The following is a 7,783-nucleotide window of genomic DNA, read 5'->3' as shown; positions in this document are numbered from 1 at the left end:
TTTTAGCGGTTATGTGACCAAAATATTTAAGACCCATCGAATCTGAATTTAAGACTTTTTTTAAGGCCTTTTATTAGGAAAACGTTATTCAAGACATTTAAGACTTCTTAAGGTAAGGTGACCAGATTTCTGAAATGAAAACCGGGGACATTTCCTAGTTCAGTGGTCAAAATATCATTGAAATCTCACTTGTGATTATTTACAAATGAAAAAACGGGGACAATATATGTGTATGTTTTTATTTTTTAATTGTTGTGGTTTCCATATATTAATATCATAATTAATAATTACAATGAAGTTTGAGGATCAAACTTACCCTATTTTATTAATAGGCCTACAATTCAACAAAAATCACACTATGAAAAGTGAATAGTAACTGTAGAGAGATCAAAATAGGATTATAACAAAATGATGACTTTACAAAACACATTAAAAATAAAACAATATGAGAACATATAAATGAAACTGCATTTAACAAATATTTGTAAAATTTTCTGACTGTATTTAACATTTTCACAAACTGTAAATTATGAATAAATTTTAAATAAATTATGGTTTTGCATTTTAGGCTCATTTTGACCACAAAGTATGTGCTTTCTGCAAGTGTTAATTGTTTAGTTTATTATTTTTTATATTATTCATATCGGAGTTGTGACAGCGAAAGTTTCAGGAATGTTTAATACTGTGTGCAAAACAATCCCGCAACCTTATCATGCTTTGTTATAAAGTGCACACAAACAGTATTACTTTGTTTTAACATGTATAGTTAGTATGTGACTACCTTGAAACCAATAACTTTTGATAATTGATGATAATAGCGCTCTGCTCTCGTCCAGGTTCTTCATGGCTACAGTAGCTCGCAGCGCCCTCTGCGGGTGAAAATAATCGTTGTTTTGAACGTGCTGTAAACCGGGGACATTTCCGGGGACAGCTCCAGTCGGGGACAGGACACCAAAAAAACGGAACTGTCCCCGGAAAACGGGGACGTCTGGTCACCCTATCTTAAGGACCCGCGGACACTCAGAAGAAAGAGTGTAGGAGGAGGTAGTGCCTCTCAAGACCTCTGTAATGCTTTATGCTTTATTCCAGTGATTTACAATCAATTCTGTGCTGCACTGAAATAGTAAAGAACAATATAAACACAAGACTACCTCATTTATCAAGAATTTGAAGTATCTTAACAAATAAACATCTTATTCAAATAAATGTTAAAATCCTTCAAGAGATAATAAAAATGATTAAATCAGCATTGTGTCGGGTCCAGGTTCATTGTTTGGACTTCATCCAAAGTTCAAGTGATTTATTTTTCGTTACAGCAGAGTATCATCTGTGCAGCCTCCTTCCAGGCCGTAGCGGAACTCCTGCAGGTTTGAGATCCCATAAAAATGGACAAACGCTGCTGCGACAACCAGCACTTGGAATATCTGATGAGACTGAAACTGAGAAAGTAAAACAGACAGAGACCACGAGTATGCAACTTTTTGCAATGCAAAAGTAAGCAGTGAGACTTCCATTTCAGTGGTAGAGCATTGCGTTAGCAGCACAAAAGGTTGTGTGTTCAATTCCCAGGGAACACACATACTGGTAAAAAATGTATAGCCTGAATGCACTAAAAGTCGCTTTGGATAAAAGCGTCTGCTAAATGCATAAATTATTATTAATTAAATTATTAAATTATTATTAGCCACTATAGATAAATAACTAGGAGAATAACAAAGTGCTGTAAACATCAAAACTATTTGCTACAAAACTTTGTGTTTATGATTAGGATTTAAAAAAATTTTTAATTAATATCATCAGTATAAACATCAACAAGCATATCTGGTTTTGTACTGCTAAAATAACTGGAAACAGATGACACTGTGGATACTTGCATGAATATTATGCTATTACACTACTTTCCAATATACATGCAAGAAAGATTCCCTTGAGTCTTACCCAGATGTCACATTTCCCAGGGAAGTAGCGTTCAGGTATCCGTGCTGCATAAAGTGCTGCTCCACTAATGTAACATGGCACCCATCAGATAGAACCAGCCCATCTGACCCACTGTCGTTGCCTTCACAAAACCCTCTGCGATGGTAAAATGCATTGTGGGAATGAGCCCACTCAGACCGAGGCCCAGGAAAACTCCTAAAAATTAGGAAAAATGTTTTAAGAAACATTTGAAATCAATCAGGCAGGTGGAATACTCGAAGAAGCAGGGGAGAATGTTACCTGCACGTGTGGACCGGTGGCGAGGGGTGGCGAATCGGTCCCACTGGGCCACAATGATAGCAGCGACACCCAGCACACATACAACAGAGAGATAGATGAGCCGCGGCTGAGGAGAGCAGTAAAACGAGTAGTACAGCCACGGAACGAATGAGCCCATGATCAACAACGCGATACCAGAGTAATCCAACCTACAGACATAAAAAATACACTCAAGTTACCAGGGACGTGCACAGACATTTTGAGGGGCAGGGGCTCAAGTGGAAAAAAGGGCACTTCTCATATTTATTTGAATTTTTTTCTAAACAAAACGTTAAATATATTAGGGGTGTGCGATATTGACAAAAATATCTCTCAATATTTTCTGAGATTTTATCGATAACGATAATTAGACTATATTTTGCTGAGTGTGTTATTGTGCTGAAATCTTGAGGACTACCGTGGACAGCCGACTCCTAAAGTTTTTGATATTCTGCATATTCTGTGTGGTGATCGGTTCACAGCAGTGATAGAAATTAATCTTTTCCAATAAGTTTAAATTGATTTTTTACCTTTTATGGGCATTTTTACCTTTATAAAGACCTTTTTTCTAAAAGTGTGCATCATCTTTTCAGTCAAATTCTTAAATTGAATCAGTCAATTAGAATAAGTCATTTGGGCTGTTACCAAGCAAATGGTAAAAATAGAATTTTTTACAAATTTGTTCAAAATTAATCTTTGCAATGCAGAGAAAACTCAGAAGCTACATTAGAAGGGGCATTTAGACATTTACACACTGTTTAATGCAGGACATAAATGTATTTAACCTGCAGTTACAAATGCATTAATACCATTTCCATATTTTAAACATAAAACATTGAATACTGATATTTAAAATGTTTTTTTTTTTTTTAATGAAAAGATACCTTAAATGTGAAATTAAAACTGCCAGTAGGTGGCAGCAAGTCACTGTTAATAAGCGAGTCATTGCGACTGAACCGAATCATTTAAACGGTTGATTCATTCAGGAACCAAACACAGTCATGTTGCTCAGAGACACAAATTGTAATTATATATGTTGGCAAAATAGAACAAAAACAGTCAATATTGTGTCTAAAACGTAAGTGTCCTAATATTAAATTCTTTATTGAACTGCTGTATAAAATCAATATCACATTTGTAATCATGCTGCTTTTTGGTGGAAAAAACGTCAAGTCTTTGCATGGTACTAATTAACTATATGAAATGATATAAATACATAAATTTCTGCCCCCATATCCTGAATTTTGTGATCATTCTAAATGCATTTTAATAAACTAAATCATGCAGTGAAAGAATGCACACCTACTAACCTACTAGAATAGGGCAACTTCCTATTGCCTTAGCTAAATTTTAGCTAACTTGCATGGTAACGTTAGCTCTTATGAGTCATGGATGTTAGCAAGACAAATTAATTATATTTGCCTTTTGTCTTTTGGATAATTAGCTGTAAATTTGAAGCACAGGTAGCTTAGTCTTTTGTTCATCACCACTCACCTCCACACCAAGACAAACACAACTGGAAAGAGAGCGGGGGCTTCACTTATGTGGCTCTCTGCCTGTCTGTGACTGTGCCGATCAATGTGTGCTACACTGCTGTGCTGCGTGGAGGGGAGAAAGGCATCGGAACTCGACAGAGTCTCAACATTTCCCGACCCGACCGCGCAAACAGAAACACACACGCACACATATATACATATATTCATTTAAAAAAAAAAAAACTCCCCAGAAAAAAGGGCACTTTCTCTCGAGAAAGATAAAGGGCAGGTGCTCAAGCCCCCTTTGATGTGTATGTGTGCATGTGCCTGCAAGTTACTGAAGGTCACATGATCCTTCAGAAATCATTCTAATACGCTGATTTGGTGCTGAAAAAACATTTCTTATTATTATCAGTGTTAAAAACTTGTGCTGCTTGATATTTTTGTAGAAACTGATAAAAAAATTTTCAGGATTCTTTGATAAATTAAAAGTTCAAAAGAACAACATTTATTTGAAACAGAAATATATTTTTTTTAAATAAAAAAAGTTTATACTGTCACATTTGACGAATCTAGTGCATCATTACTTAATAAAAGTATTAATCTGCCATTGCAGTAATAAATTACATTTTAAAATGTATTCAAGTAGAAAACAGTTATAGTATTTCAAAATATTTATATTTTTACTGTATTTATTAATTAAATAAATGCAGCATTGGTGAGCATAAAAAACTAGTTTCAAAAACATTAAAAAAAAAAAATTATTGGCCGCCAGTGTACACAATGCCACTTAATGTGCCTCTCATAAAATGCCTACACACAAAGAGCATAAAAACTGGTGCCACTTACTTGGAGAAAGTCCTGGAGACCTTTTCCGAGTGGCAGTAGACAGTGTGAAAAAGCCAGGAGAAGCACAAACAAAGAACTGCACCCAGGAAGAACACCCCAAACACCACCTTCTCCTGCACGGGTGCCATGAATGACACGTTTGGCCGCAGCATTGTCAGAGCGCCCAAGCACAGGAACAGAATTAAGCCTGTAGGGACACATTGCGATAGCTTAATTAGCCTTTCAAACTACATACCAGAAACATAATTACAGGTTAGAGTGACATTAGAAGTCTAAGTAGTTTACTTTGAGTCATCCTCGGGGCAGTGATTCACACATATCGGATTATCACACTACAAATATCGTTCAATTTATTTTTCTTAAAAAGTCACTGGGGTTATATCATATGACATACTACTGTTTAAAAGTGACAGTAAACACTTTTACATTGTTCCAAAAGATTTCTATACTCATCAAAAGAGTCCAGAAAAAATCTATCACGGTTTCCATAAAAACATAAGCAGAAAAACTGTCTTCAACATTGATAGTAATAATAAGAAATGTTTCTTGATCTACAAGTCAGCAAATCAGAATGATTTCTGAAGAATCATGTGACACAGAAGACTGGAAATTCAGCTTTTCCATTATATGAAAATATACTGAAATACACAAAATACATTAAAATACAAAACAGGTATTTTAAATTGTAACAATAAATGCAGGCTTGGGCATAAGAGACTTTCTTTCAAAAAAATCTTGACCCCTAACTTTTGAGCAGTAAAGTGCATATAATACCGGTACAACAGGAAATGCTTAATAAAAACTGTTGAGGAGTATGTTTTTTCTGGTAGTCAGTTTATAAATAGAAGCTACAGTGATATATAGTATTTCAAGAGATACTTGTTTTGAAACGGTTTTGCATTATCATGTCAAAATGTCACATATCACAAGCACAGACCCAGCAGGTGCGTCCAGATGTTTCCGGTTTCTGTGTGAATCCTGAAGATGCTCCCAAAACAGGTACGGAAGGAAGGCATGGGTGGCCGGTGTCCATGCAGCAGGTAATCATTGTCCTTTAGCCAGTCGGGGAGAAGATGGTATGGAATAACTCGCCAACGTCCTTCCCATACCTGGTAATGGAAAGACTTTGCTTTAAAGGGCCCCTATTATGCAAAATTCACTTTTACATGTTGTTTGAACATAAATGTGTGTTGGCAGTGTGTGTACACAACCACCCTATAATGACAAAAATCCACCCACTTCTTTTTTTTAAATCCCCATAAATCATAAGCATCTCAGAACAAGCCATTCACAGAATCCGTAAAATGTAATGTCACATTTTACAAGCCCCACCCACAACTGTTGACGGACACTGCCGCATTAGCAGAGACCTCGCCTTGAGTGAGCCACACACAAACCGCCATTTTTATCTTCACGCTAGAGCATTTAAAGCAGGATTCTAGTAAGAAATGTCTTATTAGCACAACAGAAATTATTCATTCAAGAGCAGTGAGTGATTTACTGTTTTTATTTTATTGTTTGGCTCATTAACAACATAGACAGCAGTAGGTACTGTATATTACACTGCTGTCACTTTTCACTTTTCATTGTGTTGCTGTCAGGTCAGAGATCTCTCAGATTTAATCAATAATATCTTAATTTGTGTTCCGAAGATGAACGAAGGTCTTACAGGTTTGGAACAACATGAGGGTGAGTAATTAATGACAGAATTTTCATTTTTGGGTGAACTATCCATTTAATACACAGATCTAATATAAACATGTGACTTCTTCCCAAACGGTTTACCTTGACAAACATAGCCGACTGTGTTTTTGTAACTGTTTTTAACAAACTTGTGTGTATTTGACCGTTTAAATGCTTTATTTGACAGCACATGCTTCATGTGTGTGCTCAGAAAACAGTGCATCGGGTGTTTAAACTAACATGGGTTTAAAACGCATGATTTCAGTGAAATAGACATTATAATCAAAACCAAATTATAATTGGTTTTTGGCAGATTATCTGAGGTAAATTCTGGAAAAGGCAGCAGGAAGCAGTAGCTCATTTGCATTTAAAGAGACATGCACGAAAACGGCATGTTTCTGCTTCCACACAAAACAGGCATTTTCAAAATGATATAATAAATTATCTGTGGGGTATTTTGAGCTGAAACTTCACAGACACATTCTGGGGACACCTAAAAAATTATTACATATTGTAAAAAGGGGCATAATAGGTAGGGGTGGGCGCTATACCGGTATGAAAGGTATTATGTTGTTCCATGATATGGATTTTGCTATACTGTGGATAGCGTTATATATTCACATATTCAAATTTTGCATTTATATAGTTGTGTTCAATTTGGTACTCTTTGCAAATTTTAACACAAATGATGATAAAGAGTCGTGGCTGAACGTTTTTGTCCTCTGTGTGCAACGCCCTACTACACAGGCATTAGTAATCAAACACATAGAGCATCATAACAGACCAAACTAATAGAGCGCACATTGCCTACTCCAGTGGTTCCTAAACTGAGGGATAGTGTACAGTCAGCAGATTATTTTGCAAAAGAAACCTCTGCAGGGTGAAACAGACTACACTGCGTAATTTTCCCGCTTATCATGCGGCCACTTGTCTGATAAGTAAATTGAGCGCAAAATATTAATTTGACATATTTGAATTACCTCAATATGACTCGCATTACCCGCTTGAGTGCTCCGTTATCAGTTGTAGCAGTTGTGGTTATATCAATAACAGACCACTAGATGGCGCCATTGAAGAATCAGAGTTGTATTGCAGGGAGCCATGTAAAAATATAAATGAACGATGCATGGTTCTGCTCTGAGCATAAAAGTTACAAGTTTGTGAAAGGACTTCCAGTGCCATGTAAACGTTAAATTGACAATATTTCACAATATTACAGTGTTTACTGTATTTTTAATAAATGTAGCCTTGGTGAGCATAAGAGACTTTCCCAAAAAAAGGTCTTGAAAATATTTTTCTCTACAAAACGGGGGCCCGGCAGAAAAGGTTTTGGAACCACTAGCCAACTCAAACACACAATATTTAATTTAATTTAATTTAATTTAATTTAATTTAATTCATACAGGTCTACCTCATGTTGCACATTTGCACTTTTTGAGAAAAACAATGGCACAAAAAAAAAAAAAACTTTTCAGGTCTATGTCCAATCCCTCACTTTTTCTAGTTATATAAGGTTAAAATATTTTGCCTGTAATTTTTTT

The 7,783-nt window shown here is 35.8% G+C and overlaps 1 pseudogene; it reads right to left on the bottom strand.

The window, feature by feature from the left end:
- Positions 1-623: 623 nt before the first annotated feature.
- The window catches only part of LOC107669645 (adiponectin receptor protein 1-like), an 11,375-nt pseudogene continuing 4,215 nt past the window's right edge, over positions 624-7,783 (bottom strand).

The sequence above is a fragment of the Sinocyclocheilus anshuiensis genome, unplaced genomic scaffold (assembly GCF_001515605.1).
Source record: "Sinocyclocheilus anshuiensis isolate Anshui unplaced genomic scaffold, SAMN03320099.WGS_v1.1 scaffold80, whole genome shotgun sequence".
Taxonomy (NCBI): domain Eukaryota; kingdom Metazoa; phylum Chordata; class Actinopteri; order Cypriniformes; family Cyprinidae; genus Sinocyclocheilus; species Sinocyclocheilus anshuiensis.
The sequence above is the reverse complement of the archived record's forward strand: the minus strand, read 5'-3'. Positions and strand labels throughout refer to the sequence as shown.